The sequence below is a fragment of the Coregonus clupeaformis genome, chromosome 2 (assembly GCF_020615455.1).
Source record: "Coregonus clupeaformis isolate EN_2021a chromosome 2, ASM2061545v1, whole genome shotgun sequence".
Classification (NCBI taxonomy): Eukaryota; Metazoa; Chordata; class Actinopteri; order Salmoniformes; family Salmonidae; genus Coregonus; species Coregonus clupeaformis.
This window is the reverse complement of record NC_059193.1, coordinates 7,998,591-8,015,286: the sequence shown is the minus strand read 5'-3', so window position 1 is coordinate 8,015,286 and position 16,696 is coordinate 7,998,591.

The window sequence follows — 16,696 nt, the reverse complement described above, 5'->3', positions numbered from 1 at the left end:
TACAAACAATAGTACGCAAGTATAAACCCCATGGGACCACGCAGCCGTCATACCGCTCAGGAAGGAGACGCGTTCTGTCTCCTAGAGATGAACGTACTTTGGTGCGAGAAGTGCAAATCAATCCCAGAACAACAGCAAAGGACCTTGTGAAGATGCTGGAGTAAACAGGTACAAAAGTATCTATATCCACAGTAAAACGAGTCCTATATCGACATAACCTGAAAGGCCGCTCAGCAAGGAAGAAGCCACTGCTCCGAAACCGCCATAAAAAAGCCAGACTACGGTTTGCAACTGCACATGGGGACAAAGATCGTACTTTTTGGAGAAATGTCCTCTGGTCTGATGAAACAAAAATATAACTGTTTGTAGGAGAAAATGTATGCACTCACTAATTGTAAGTCGCTCTGGATAAGAGCGTCTGCTAAAATGACTAAAATTAAAAAAAAAAATATGACCATCGTTATGTTTGGAGGAACAAGTGGGAAGCTTGCAAGCTGATGAACACCATCCCAACCGTGAAGCACAGGGGGGTGGCAGCATCATGCTGTGGGGGTGCATTGCTGCAGGAGGGACTGGTGCACTTCACAAAATATCATGATGAAGGAAAATGATGTGGATATATTGAAGCAACATCTCAAGACATCAGTCAGGAAGTTAAAGCTTGGTCGCAAATGGGTCTTCCAAATGGACAATGACCACAAGCATTCTTCCAAAGTTGTGGCAAAATGGTTTAAGGAAAACAAAGTTAAGTTATTGGAGGCCTACAAACCTGACTCAGTTACACCAGCTCTGTCAGGAGGAATGGGCCAAAATTCACCCAACTTATTGTGGGAAGCTTGTGAAAGGCTACCCAAAACGTTTGACCCAAGTTAATCAATTTAAAGGCAATGCTACCAAATACTAATTGAGTGTATGTAAACTTCTGACCCACTGGGAATGTGATGAAAGAAATAAAAGCTGAAAAAAATAATTCTCTCTACTATTATTCTGACATTTCACATTCTTAAAATAAAGTGGTGAATCCTAACTGACCTAAGACAGGGAATTTTTACTAGGATTAAATGTCAGGAATTGTGAAAACTGAGTTCAAATGTATTTGGCTAAGGTGTATGTAAATTTCCGACTTCAACTGTTTATTACTCTTAAACATTTCTCGGATGGCCCAACCTCTTTCCCTCTTGGGTGCATAGCCAATATTGGACCTGACCTCATCTTTCCCAAAAGGCTGTGCAGCAGGATGACACACGCTCTAAAGTGCAGTCATGCACAGAAAAAAACAGTAAGCGCACATGTGATGGAATTTGCTAATCAAATACCCACTTTTGGTGTCACTGGATTCGGTGAATTCGGAAAGTATTCAGACCACTTGACATTCCACATTTGTTACGTTACAGCCTTAATCTGAAATTGATTAAATACATGTTTTCCATTCTCAATCTACACAAATACCCCATAATGACCAAATTATTTAAATAATATATACAGCGAGGGAAAAAAGTATTTGATCCTCTGCTGATTTTGTACATTTGCCCACTGACAAAGAAATGATCGGTCTATAATTTTAATGGTAGATTTATTTGAACAGTGAGAGACAGAATAACAACAAAACAATCCAGAAAAACACATGTCAAAAATGTTATAAATTGATTTGCATTTTAATGAGGGAAATAAGTATTTGACCCCCTCTCAATCAGAAAGATTTCTGGCTCCCAGGTGCCTTTTATACAGGTAACGAGCTGAGATTAGGAGCACACTCTTAAAGGGAGTGCTCCTAATCTCAGCTTGTAACCTGTATAAAAGACACCTGTCCACAGAAGCAATCAATCAATCAGATTCCAAACTCTCCACCATGGCCAAGACCAAAGAACTCTCCAAGGATTTCAGGGACAAGATTGTAGACCTACACAAGGCTGGAATGGGCTACAAAACCATCGCCAAGCAGCTTGGTGAGAAGGTGACAACAGTTGGTGCGATTATTCGCAAATGGAAGAAACACAAAAGAACTGTCAATCTCCCTCGGCCTGGGGCTCTATGCAAGATCTCACCTCGTGGAGTTGCAATGATCATGAGAACAGTGAGGAATCAGCCCAGAACTACACAGAGGATCTTGTCAATGATCTCAAGGCAGCTGGGACCATAGTCACCAAGAAAACAATTGGTAACACACTACGCCGTGAAGGACTGAAATCCTGCAGCGCCCGCAAGGTCCCCCTGCTCATGAAAGCACATATACAGGCCCGTCTAAAGTTTGCCAATGAACTCAGAGGAGAACTGGGTGAAAGTGTTGTGGTCAGATGAGACCAAAATGGAGCTCTTTGGCATCAACTCAACTCGCCGTGTTTGGAGGAGGAGGAATGCTGCCTATGACCCCAAGAACAGGGATGGAAGACCCAGAGTTACCTCTGCTGCAGAGGATAAGTTCATTAGAGTTACCAGCCTCAGAAATTGCAGCCCAAATAAATGCTTCACAGAGTTCAAGTAACAGACACATCTCAACATCAACTGTTTAGAAGAGACTGTGTGAATCAGGCCTTCATGGTTGAATTGCTTAAAAGAAACCACTACTAAAGCACACCAATAATAAGAAGAGACTTGCTTGGGCCAAGAAACTCGAGCAATGGACATTAGACCGGTGGAAATTTGTCCTTTGGTCTGGAGTCCAAATTTGAGATTTTTGGTTCCGTCTTTGTGAGACGCGATGTGGGTGAACGGATGATCTCCGCATGTGTATCTCCCACCATAAAGAATGGAGGAGGAGGTGTTATGGTGTGGGGGAGCTTTGCTGGTGACACTGTCTGTGATTAATTTAGAATTCAAGGCACATTTATCCAGCATGGCTACCTCAGCATTCTGCAGCGATATGCCATCCCATCTGGTTTGGGCTTAGTGGGACTGTCATTAGTTTTTCAACAGGACAATGACCCAACACACCTCCAGGCTGTGTAAGGGCTATTTTACCAAGAAGAAGAATGATGGAGTGCTGCATCAGATGACTTGGCCTCCACATTCACCCGACCTCAACCAAATTGAGATGGTTTGGGATGAGTCGGACTGCAGAGTGAAGGAAAGGCAGCCAACAAGTCCTCAGCTAATGTGGGAACTCCTTCAAGACTGTTGGAAAAGCATTCCAGGTGAAAGCTGGTTGAGAGAATGCCAAAAGTGTGCATAGCTGTCATCAAGGCAAAGGGTGGCTATTTGAAGTATATAAAATATGGCTATTTGAAATATATGAAATATTTTGATTTGTTTAACACTTTTTTGGTTACTACATGATTCCATATGTGTTATTTCATAGTTTCGATGTCTTCACTATTATTCTACAATGTAGAAAATAGTTAAAATAAAGAAAAACCCTTGAATTAGTAGGTGTTCTAAAACCTTTGACTGGTAGTGTAAATTTGCAAAAAAAATGGGAGTATTGTTTGTAGATTGATGAGGAAAAAAACAATTTAATCAATTTTAGAAAAAGGCTGTAACGTAACAAAATGTGGAAAAATGCAAGTGGTCTGAATACTTTCCGAATGCACTGTAGCTACCTTAATTGTTATTTCAAAAACATTCTGTGACTTCACAGCAATTGCTAGCCAGCTAACGTTAGATAGCTAGCTAATGTTGGCAGCATAAGTTAGCTACAATACGACTTTTAGCTAGCTAGCAGGCTCAACTTAATAAAAATATGTAACACAAATCGAAAAGAGTTTCCCATCACCCCATTTAGAGTATTTCTGGTGCAGCACAGAAATGCCCTCATCCAGATGGTGTGACAAAGGCATTTCCTAACAGACCTGCTATCTTTGTTGTTACTTTTAAGGTTGGAACCAACATGCAGTACCTCCAGCAGGCAGAGAGGCAAGAACCATTCATCCGCCATCTCAGGGACAAGCTACAGTACATCATTCTCAGCCCTGTGTAGTGTTGAAACAAAGTATTTATATTGTTTTTAAAAATGTAAAAAATAAAAGGAAATATATGGTTTAAACTTGTTTTTAATTTGTATTTGTTTTAGCTCTGAGTGATAATTCCCTAAATGTTAATACATGATGTGTTTTTCTTATTAATCCTTTATGTATGTGTTATGAATGACCAAACGTGTCTGACTTTATAGTAAGTACAGCGTCATATGATACAAGGATGGATGCTTTATGGATGCGTTATGATTGACTGAAGCTGTCTCACATCAAACTAATTATTACAGGACACTACATAAAGTGTCAGTAAATAGGTTATAAACGTTCTGCTGATTTATGATTCACAGGTTACTGTAGGGTCTGAGACGTATTTAGATGGGTTGATGGACCTGCAAAGCTTGTGTGTCAGAGCCAAGTTGATTTGGAGTAGTCCAACCTGAGACTACCGAAACCAGGTATTCCTCTTCTGTTTCCATTCTGGAGACCAGGGCTTGATAACAACCTGTTATAATGGTGCCAACATTTTGTAGCTGATCATTCAACGGGGGAGTGGATGAATGTGTCAAAGACCTGACTGGGCCCAAGCACCGCACAGTATGGCTCGTTATATTGTTGTGTGCTGAGGAACATGTAACTTGGTTCCAGAATAAAGCCACTTTCAATGTCTTTATGTTCAATTTCCTTACGTACATTTACCGCTATTGCACACAATATAAGCCTGGGATATCAACCATTCAAAGTTGGCCTTAGTGGGAGTGACCATAGAATTCTATGGGAGTGACCTCACTGAGTAAAGTCTTTGTCATCAGGCTATGTCCTTTGCTAGCAAAAACATTACCCCTGGTCGTCACTAGTTAACACAGCCACAAAGTCATAATTATGGCTAAACCTCGCCCATTTCCACAATTTCGCTTCTTAAAATTGTAATTTAAACCTAACCCTAACCTTAACCCTGACCCTAACCCTAACCACACTGCTAACCTTATGCCTAACCCTAACCTTAAATTAAGCACATGTTTGTTTTCATGATTTTGTTTACAATTGAGCAAATTCTGACTTTGTGGCTGTGCTATCTAGTGGAAACCATTCCCCCTGGCCTCAAGGGAGAGAAAAAACCCCAGCTATCTAATTAGCAAAGGACATAGCTAGCTAGCTAATGGCTTCACGAGAAGAAGAAAGACTACACCCTTAAAATCTGTGGTCAACGTGTGTAGTGCTTGTGGGGAAAACTATCCCAATAAGAGTTACAAACACAATCTCTTTATTGCCAAGATGTTGGTTGGTAGATTGAGCCAATGAGTAATGCTTCTCCCGGCACTCTGTATTTTCTAACAAAGGCGAAGTTTGATGGTTTGGTCTACCAGACCTTCCGTGCATTTGGGCAGAAGTGTCTGGGAACGAGATGAGGTGTAATGTGACTAACATCACTTCACGTTAGAGCGTGTGCCATCCTTCAGCACAACATGTCACCCTTTATAAAGCACATGTTTATATCATATTCAACATAGTGGATTATGTCACATTTGACATTAGTGATTGTCACGCAGTTATGCCACATTTATTAACCCTTTATAAAGCATGACATACGGTTATAGATACTTTGTAACACATTTATGTAGTGCTTATGAAGGAATTATTTTATGATGCCTTTATAAGCTGAACGTCATTTAAAGCGGGACGACTTGGTCAAATTTTATTTTTATAATTATTTATTAGTTATACTATTTTGATACTGAAAACTGACCTGTTGGGTAGGGCTTGTAAGTTAAGCATTTCACTGTGACAAATACAACTTGAAACTTAAAACCCCTTCTCCCCAAACTCCACAAAACCCCAGTGCCCTTCTACCAGCAGTGGCTGTTTAAAACAGAATTTATTTTCAATCTGAGTTGTTTCCTGCTCTCCTTCATGGCCTGGGGGCCTGCGAGGGCTGGCGTACTGCACTGGATTGTATAATTAAGCCTGAGTGTTTTACTTGAGGTTGAATGATGGGAAATAACATATGCAGTTTGGCTCTGGGCATTCGGCTTCACCCATTTATTTCCATCAGTCTTCATCAGTCTGAGGATGTCTCGGCTAAACTGTTGTAATAGCAGCCAGAAAATGGCTTTGGAGGTGCATTCACCCATTCACCCATTCTCCCATTCACCCATTCACCTATCCATGTAGATGGGTGTCAAGTAAAGAGGGATACCTTCAAACCAAGGTTAGGGGTTTAATGTTGTTGGCCTTCTCACGTCTGAAAAGGTCTGAGTCGTCGACCATGTCCAATTCATGCTTTGATAGACTTTACAGCACAAGAATCCCAATTGTGTAATTTCCTCTCAAGCACTTTGTGTAAGTTTCAGATATTCCAGTGAACAGGAATGAGCTGCCATGAAAGAGGATTAGTATTAGAGACAATTTCCCCGACAAAGCCTTGTAAGAAGAAGAAGAATCTATACTGCAGAGAGCCAGCCATCTTGTGGGCTTTGTTCCGGGCTCTTGTGTTGTGAAGGCAGCACGCTGTAAATGGGACTTCTGACCCTTATTACTGTAACTGGAAAACAGATACCCCCATCCTCATAGGATTCAGTGGTAATACAAAACAAACCAGTTTCTAACAGGATGGAATTGGAAGCCAAAGGTAGTTCTTATATGGTTGAGTTAGACAGGTCTGAGCTAATACTGTGCTGTGCCTGATTCATTACCAGTTGTCTGGCCACTCATTTGTCTGCTACTCCAAATGAGATATTTTCATCGTCTTGTCTTCTCTGGTTAACTTTTCTATCTGTCGACCCGTTAATAAGCCAATTGCAGGGATCAATTAAGAGGTGTTGGTGAATGATCCCAATGTTAAATGGAAGATTACAACCTGATTAGTGACTAAGTGATTCCCCTAATGAGGTGCTACAATTGCTCCAATTGCGGTAGTCAGGCTGGCAGATAGGTTGCAGTAGTGGCTTCAGTTTCCCTCGTTCATTGTTAAATGTTTTGTGTTAAGGTGTAGTAGCCTGAGTCATCTGCTGCAGCATCGTGGCAGTTTCTTTTTCAGTAATGGTATTCATGACCTCTGCCATTTGTGACGTATTGCAGTGGAGAACATTGGTGCTGTTCATTATCCTGAGTTATAATGCTACCCCTTCCTCAGTTAAACAGTAATAATCTGCTCGCATTAAATACTTGCTGATTATCCACTATGCTGTGGCCTTTATCTCAGAGAAATAGTGAGACTGCCTCCTGTGTTGTGGACGGGGTTTAGATCCTGTCTCTTTTTGATTTGACCTTCTAGTTTTAGACACAAGGTCATTGTCTATGACAAAACAGCCAAAGGCAGATGAGAAAGGCAGGGTGAATGCAGAGCACAATGCTTTGACAATGTTCCTACCTGCCCTGTATTAATAGCCAGCATGCCAATAAGAGATCTCTCAAAGTCCCAGTTCCAGGTGTTGCAGTGGCCTGCAGACTGCTGCATCTGGCAGAGAATACGCATTTCTGCTCCAGTGTCAGCAGTGAGCTAATCGGGATGTGGAGCCAGAGTCCCCCTCCCTCTCCTGAAACCTCCCTAACCTCCACAAACGCATCTCACTGTAGCAATACTGATGATGACTCTGTTCTTAACGAGCTTGAAAATATAACCATTCTGTGTAAGTATATATTCAGACAAGCAGTTTTTATGTCTGATGTCTGTAAAGCACACACGTATACACTTGACACACTGTCAAAGATGTACAGTCTGGATTGATACGCTCTCTCTCTCGCTCTCTCACTTTCTCTCTCTCGCTCTCTCTTTCACTCTCTCTCTCGCACCCATCCACGCATGCACGCACACACACTTTTCATGTGACACACAATTTATTTGAGAGAAAACTGTAATTTCAACCATTTAAGATACTCATCCCTCTCTCTGGAGTTTGGAATGGAGTCAGCGGGATGCAAAGCAACATTGGCTGACCATTAAATGGCATGTGTGGCAGAGATGGATGAGCTGTGCCTCCTGAGCCCAACATCAGAGGCAGATGAAAACCACTGATCCCATGGAGTGGAGGAGGGACTGCCTGCTCCCACCTGCCTCCCTGTCCTCCGCATCAACATCCTCTGATCAGACTTCTCCCATCACCACTAGACTACCTAACAGGATGCTCTCCCATCACCACTAGACTACCTAACAGGATGCTCTCCCATCACCACTAGACTACCTAACAGGATGCTCTCCCATCACCACTAGACTACCTAACAGGATGCTCTCCCATCACCACTAGGCTACCTAACAGGATGCTCTCCCATCACCACTAGACTACCTAACAGGATGCTCTCCCATCACCACTAGACAGGGCCAGACGGATTACCAGGATGCTTACTCAGAGCATGCGCTGACCAGCTGGCAAGTGTCTTCACTAGCATTTTCAACCTCTCCCTGTCCCAGTCTGTAATACTTACATGTTTCAAGCAGATCTCCATAGTCCCTGTCCCCAAGAACTCCAAGGTAACCTGTCTAAATGACCCCTTAGCACTCTCATCTGTAGCCATGAAATGCTTTGAAAGGCTGGTCATGTCTCACATCAACACCATCATCCCAGACACCCTGGACCGGACCCAATCCAATTTGCATACCGCCCTAACAGATCCACAGACGACGCAATTTCTACTGCACTCCACACTGCCCTTTCCCACCTGGACAAAAGGAACACCTACATGAGAATGCTGTTCATTGACTACAGCTCAGCGTTCAAACACCATATTGCCCTCCAAGCTCGTCACTAAACTAAGAACTGTGGGACTGAACACCTGCCTCTGCAACTGGATCCTAGACCCCCTGACAGGATGCCCCCAGGTGGTGAGGGTAGGTAACAACACATCTGCCACAACACTGGGGCCCCTCAGGGGTGCGTGCTTACTCCCCTTCTGTACTCCCTGTTCATCCACAAATGAGTGGCCACGCACGACTCCAACACCATCATTAAGTTTGCTGACAACACGACAGTGGTAGGCCTGATCACCGACGATGATGAGACAGCCTGAAGTCAGAGACCTGGCAGTGTGGTGCCAGAACAACAACCTCACCCTCAACATCAGCAAGACAAAGGAGCTGATCGTGGACTACAGGAAACGGATGGCCGAGCACGCCCCCATTCACACCGACGGGGCTGGTGTTGAACGGGTCGAGAGCTCCAAGTTCCTCGGTGTCCACATCACTAAGGGTATATCATGGTCCAAACACACCAACACAGTCGTGAAGAGGGCATAAGCCCTCAGATCCTCAAAACGTTATACAGCTGCAATATTGAGAACATCTTGACTGGCTGCATAACCACATGGTACGGCAACTGCTTGGCATCCGACCGCAAGGCGCTACAGAGGGTAGTACGTACGGCCCAGTACATCACTGGGGCCTAGCTCCCTGCCATCAAGGACCTCCATACCAGGCAGTGTCAAAGGAAGGCCCTAAAGATTGTCAAAGACTCCAGTCAACCAAGCCATAGACTGTTCTCTCTGCTACCGCACGGCAAACAGCACCGATGCACCAAGTCTGGAACCAACATGACCTTGAACAGCTTCTACCCTCAAGCTATAAGACTGCTAAATAGTTTAAATAGTTCACCAAATAGCTACCCGGACTATCTGCATTGACTGTTTTTGCACTCACTTTTTTAACTCATCACATACGCTACTGCTACTGTTATTTTATTCCTAGTTATATGTATATATCTACCTCAATTACCTCATACCCCTGCACATCGACTTGGTACCGGTACCCCGTGTATACAGCCAAGTTATCTTTACTCATTGTGTATTTATTATTACTTTTATTATTCCGTGTTATTACTTTTCTATTATTTCTCTATTTTCATTCCCTCTGCGTTGTTGGGAAGGCCCCATAAGCATTTCACTGTTAGTCCACACCTGTTGTTTACGAAGCATGTGATGAATGAAAATGGACTGGATTTGATAACAGGATGCTCTCCTATCGATCCTCACTTCACACACTCTTACAGTGTTTGTGTTTGTGTCTCTCATGTGTGTGTGTCTGTAAGAGAAAGAGATAAGGCAATAACCTTTTTGTAGAATATCTATTTTCCCCATAGTAGACACAGTCATTATTTTCTCACTGTGTAACGCACTACCACTAGTATAACTTTGGCTGATATAAACAACTTGTTTCTACAGTAGAACTTGATATAGTAAAGATAGTCTGTGTTCTCCATCTCTGCAATGTTTGTTGTCCAAGACCAATGGACTGACAAGGAAAATAATACACCTGGCAGTCCCAGAATGTCGTAATTAGCCATTTTCATGGGATGTCGTGAATTTTTGAGGAACTCGGAATAACCTCAATGATTGCAACAGCTCTGACAACGGGCTCGCAGATGTTGGCTGGCGCCTCTAATTACACCCAGCATGTTAGTAAGGTCATGCCAAGGTGTGGGGTCTGAGAGCTGCTGGAGTCTGCCAAGCATGAACGCAGCAGCATTTTTACTAAATGAACCCAGCAGAGTGAAGTAACAGAACAATCCATCGGGTATGGAGATGCATATGGTGGAGATGTCTAGGGGGACAAGATGAGAACAGACTCACAAGATGAGAACAGAAACACAAGGCTTACAAAGGCACTGAACCTGCGCCACTGTTTGTCCCTGTGTACTCAGGTTTCCTCTCGAAATTAATCTCCAATAACAGCCGTATCTTATTGGTAATGCAGAGTATATCATTAAGATCGTTGACTCTGGTCACGTCATCACCGGGAATGCAATTAACATCCCTTAAAGGACCAAAGAATGCATGTAAAGAAGTGCACACATACCAATACAAACAGTTAAACATAGCTTCATTACAGTTAACTATGATAGTTCAAATGAGAAGTATAGATATCATATTGAAAGCAGTCATGCCCATACAACCATGCGATTGCGAGTGCATCATAACTCCATCAACAATATGTATTCACAGGTTGTCGTCTATAATGTCTATGATAACATTGCTATTTTATTTGGGAGGAAGAATATAGTCTTGCGCCAACAGTGAATTACAGTATATGCCTATAATTTAAAGCATTGTGAGAGTATTGATTTTAATGCTTCTTAGCAATATTGACTTGGTAGTAAACCATCTATGAATCCATATCAACTTTATTGCAGCCTCTGACATGATAACTATTCATGGATTGGAATAATCATATATCTATCTCAATCCTCAGTGATGGTCAATACTGTGATCCTAGTATTGCTAGATTGCTAATTGGTTAACGATTGTCATTGTTTCACGTGTATTTGTCCATATGAGAACATCCTCTATTCTCTGTCAACATTTAGTCAGCTCTCCTATCATCCATGAAACATAATAGGTTTGATCAGGTTTCAAATGTACTGGTTAATTTACTGACCGAAAGTCAATACATCTAGACTGCTCTCTGATGATCTTGTATTTTCAAAGATGGAAATATATTAAAACATGATGAGTCATTCCATGAGGGTCAATTGAAACCTGATGTCAATAGAGGTTCCAAGTAAGGAATAACCCTTCAACTAAACATCTGTCAGGTTACATTCTCATTTTGGTGCTGTTGATGCTTTCTATCTCCAGGTACAAGCTATTTTGCACGCCCAGCATGACCAGAGTATCATTTAGTGTCTTGGTCAATGCCCCCAGGGCAGACTGGGTACAAGCTGTCTACTCGGTGCATCATTTCAGTGTGTACACTCTCAGTAAACTTCTGCAATGTCACACACTGGGTCTGTTATGGGTGGGGAGTGGGTTGGTGAAAAAAACAGTTGCCAAGCAAGGTTTCTCGCAGTTTGCACATCCTCACTCTATATGAATTACAATGCTGGAATATTGTTGAAAAGTGCAAAAAGCCACAACCATTTGGATATAATGTCACGGTTCCCTCAGACAGAACCCAGAAGCAGACCAGGACAAGGAGAGTTGAACGAAGGTGAGGGTTTATTACAGATTCAAAAAGGTGCAGGACAATCCAGGGAACAGAGCGGGCGGCGTGGATGAGTTGTTGAGGGTGCAGTTGTTGGTCCAATGATGGCTCGGCAGCCGCCGACCATCAGGCAGAGGTAGGGTGAGGGTTCCGGACGAGTGACTGGAGATGGAACAAAAACGGAGGTAAGTCAACAATAAACCAACAAGGTACAAAACAACAAAACTAACGCTAGAAGCTCTAGGACTGATACTCTGATAAACCTACTGTTCATGGCTAACGATCCGGCAGGAACTGGATGTTGGGCCAGAGCCTAAGAAGGGTGATGATCAGGACCAGGTGTGCAGATTGCTGATGGGATGCAGGTGCGGAAAACAAGAGCGCTCCCCGGAGCGTTCCCGAACCCTCGGGAAACCGGAGATTACGAACAGGAACACTAGTCACCAGACAGGACCCGACTCAGACAGCCGGGATCGTTACAGTACCCCCCCTCCGACGAACGCCACCGGGCGGACTCCCCGGAGCGCCAGGATGGAGGCGGTAGAAGTCACTGATGAGGTCCGCATCTAGGACCTGTCGCCGCGGAATCCAACTCCTCTCTTCAGGGCCATACCCCTCCCAGTCCACGAGATACTGGAAACCCCGGCCCCGCCGTCTGGAATCCATGATGCGACGCACCGTGTAGGCAGGACCACCTCCGATCATCCGAGGAGGAGGAGGAGGAGGCGGAGGAGGCAACAGAGGACTGAGGAAGACAGGCTTGAGGCAGGAGACATGAAAGGTGGGATGGACTCTGAGCGTCCTCGGTAGTTTGAGTCGAACTGCCACTGGATTGATCACCTTCTCCACCACAAACGGACCAATGAACTTCGGTAACAACTTCCTAGACTCAGTCCGTAAAGGAAGATCCCGTGTGGCCAACCAGACCCTATCTCCGATGGTGTAGGTGGGAGCGGGGATCCGGCGACGATTCGCCTGGAGCTGATACCGGTCCGAAACTCTAAGGAGTGCCTTTCTGGCCCGATGCCAGGTCCGGTGGCAACGACGAATATGGGCCTGAACAGAAGGCACTGAGAGCTCCTTCTCCTGAGAAGGGAACAAGGGAGGTTGGTAGCCATACAGGCACTGGAAGGGAGACATCCCAGTGGCAGATGTAGGGAGAGTATTGTGGGCATACTCAACCCAAGGCAACTGAGAGACCCAGGAGGTGGGGTTGGAAGAGACCAGACAGCGTAGCGTGGATTCCATCTTCTGGTTGGCTCTCTCCGCCTGACCATTGGATTGGGGGTGAAAACCAGATGTGAGACTGACTGTAGCTCCAATGGCCAAACAGAAGGACTTCCAGACAGCAGAGGTAAACTGAGGGCCACGGTCGGAAACGATATCACTGGGCAAACCGTGGACCCTGAAAACCTCCCCTAACCAGGATCTCGGACGTCTCCGAGGCAGAGGGAAGCTTGGCAATTGGCACAAAGTGGGCGAACTTGCTGAATCTGTCCACGATAGTCAGAACGACCGTGTTCCCCTCAGAAGCGGGCAACCCAGTGACGAAGTCCAGGGCCAGATGCGACCATGGTCGCCGGGGAATAGGAAGGGGGTGAAGTAGTCCAGAGCTGGGCCGATTGGTACTCTTATTCTGCGCACACACTGGACAGGCAGCAACAAAACCCCGAGTATCCTCGGCCATGGCAGGCCACCAAAAACGTCTGCGAAGAAACGCCATTGTCCGAGCCACGCCAGGGTGACAAGCCATCTTACTGGCGTGGGACCATTTGAGGACAGCAGGACGAACCGACTCAGGCACAAACAACCGACCGGGTGGACCGTTACCGGGACCGGGCTGAGTCCGAAGGGCCGCCAGCACCTCCTCCTCAATCTTCCACATAACTGCTCCCACGACGCAGTTCCGGGGGAGAATTGTCTCGGTCTTGGACCCACTCTCCTCCGTCTTGGAGAACATCCGGGACAAGGCGTCCGCCTTGCCGTTCTTAGATCCAGGTCGGAACGTCAGGAAAAACTTGAATCGTCCGAAAAACAACGCCCACCTGGCCTGACGGGGAGTTGAGACGTTTAGCCGATTGCACGTAAGCAAGATTCTTGTGGTCAGTCCAGACAATAAACGGTTGCTCCGCCCCCTCCAACCAGTGGCGCCACTCCTCCAAGGCAAGTTTCACCGCGAGAAGCTCCCGGTTACCCACATCGTAATTCCTCTCCGCAGGCGAAAGGCGACGAGAGTAGTAGGCGCAGGGATGGAGTTTACTGTCCGTGGAGCATCGCTGCGACAGGATGGCGCCAACTCCCACATCAGACGCGTCCACTTCAACGACGAACTGACGGGCCGTGTCCGGTTGAGAGAGAATCGGTGCGTTGGTGAATCGCCTCTTCAAATCCAGAAACGCTCGATCCGCCTCCGGATTCCACTTGAAGGTCCTGATACTGGAAGTCAAGGCAGTTAATGGAGCGGCCACACGGCTGTAATCCCGGATGAATCTGCGGTAGAAATTCGCAAACCCCAAAAATCTCTGGAGCTGCAATCTCGTACCGGGCTGGGCCCATTCCAGAACCGCTCTAACCTTCTCCTGGTCCATCCTAATCTCTCCCCTGGAGATGATGTACCCGAGAAAGGATGTCGTGTGGGCGTGAAACTCGCACTTCTCGGCCTTCACGAACAGGCGATTCTCCAACAATCGCTGCAGAACCTGCCGGACATGCTGGACGTGGTCGGAAGGTTCCTTCGAGAAGATCAGAATGTCATCCAGGTAAACAAACACAAAGAGACCGATCATATCTCTCAGGACGCCGTTCACCATACTCTGGAATACCGCTGGAGCATTGGTCAGTCCAAACGGCATCACCTGATACTCAAGTGACCCATCGGTGTATTGAAACCCGTCAACCACTCGTCCCCCTCTCTGATCCGGACCAGGTGATACGCATTGCGTAGGGTCTAGCTTGGTGAACACCGTAGCACCCTGTAAGGAGTCGAAGGCAGAACTCATCAAGGGCAGGGGATACTTGTTCTTGACCGTGATGTCATTCAACCCCCGATAATCAATACACGGTCGAAGAGAGCCATCCTTCTTACCCACAAAGAAGAATCCTGCCCCCAGGGGTGATGACGAGGGACGAACGAGACCAGCAGCTAGGGACTCCTTGATGTAGGTCTCCAACGCCTCACGTTCAGGTCGGGAGATACTGTATAACCTTCCCTTGGGGTAGACAGCTCCAGGAACCAGGTTGATGGCACAATCATATGGTCGGTGGGGAGGGAGTGACAGAGCCTTCTGCTTACTGAAAACTTCCCCCAAATCGTGATATGTCTCGGGAACCAGGGACAAATCTGGGGGTTTAGCCTCAATCACCTGACTGGGAACCGAATGGGGGCAGGCAGTCTTGAGACAGTTAGCATGACAATCAAGGCTCCAACTCGTTACCTTGCCCGTCACCCAATCGAACGTGGGATTGTGTTCCTTCAGCCAGGGGTATCCAAGGACCAGAGGAACATGGGAAGACGGCAGAATGAAGAATGAAATCATCTCAGAATGATTCCCCGACAACCGCATCTTAACCGGTTCAGTCCTCATCGTGATACGTGCCAGACTACTGCCGTTCAGAGTGGTCGCTTCAATGGCTTCCGGCAATTGCTCCTTGGAAAGCCCCAGCTGTTCCACCAACTCGGCATCAAGAAAGCTTCCATCGGCACCTGAATCGATAAAAGCGTTAAGCGCTAAGCTCTGATTCCTGTTCACAAGGGTAGCCGGAAACGGGGTCTGACAGAGGTACTGAGAGGTTGAAACTGGCTCGCTAAAAGTCCTCCCAACTTTAGCGAGCCGGGCAGTTTGACGACCGCCGGGAACAAGTGGAGATGTAATGTCCCGAGCTACCACAGTAGAGGCAGCAGTTGGTCTTACGTCTATGTTGACGCTCCTCCTTGGTTAACCCGTGCCGCCCCACTTGCATGGGTTCAGAATCGGGAGAGAGGACCTCTCCACTAATCCATTGTGGTGGAGAATGATCGACGTGTTCTGGTCCACCACCCGACCCGACTGGGAACTGAGAAGCTGATCGATTGGACGGACCCCATTGCTTCTCCCTCCTTCGCTCTCGGACTCGATTATCCACCCGAATAGACAAGGCTACCAAGCTGTCCAGGTCACTAGGCTCCGGATAGGAGATCAACTCATCCTTGAGCTGCTCCGACAGACCCTGGTAAAAGGCCGCTTGCAGAGACTCCTCGTTCCACCCACTCTCCACCGCCAACGTCTTGAACTCGATCACGAAGTCGGCCACGCTGCGAGTTCCTTGGTGAAGCGAAAACAGGCGCCTAGCTGCGTCCCTCCCTCGGACGGAATGGTCGAAGAGCCTCCTCATCTCGGCCGTGAACCCCTGGTATGAAGCCATGCAGGGGTCTTGTCGTTCCCAAACGGCTGAAGCCCACTCCAGCGCTCGACCACGCAGCAACGCAATCACAAAGGCTATCCTAGCCTTGTCTGTGGCATAAGAGTAGGGCTGTAGATCGAACACTAATCCACACTGCATAAGGAAGGAACGGCATCTTCCCAGCTCCCCCTCATATCTATCCGGCGTCGGAACCTCGGGCTCACGGAAGGACACAGCTCCAGAAGCGGCAGGCGAGATGGGTGAAACCGGTAGTGGATCCTCCACCGGAAACTTGCGTTGGTTCTGGACCTCCGTCAGACCGGTAGAAAGGTTCCGAACTGACAACGCGATCTCCTGTAGTACCGTGCTATGATGGCCCAACATCTTCTCCTGATGGGTAATGGCATGGCGAACAGAGTCCAGGTCCGCTGGGTTCATTACTGGCCGGATCGTTCTGTCACGGTTCCCTCAGACAGAACCCAGAAGCAGACCAGGACAAGGA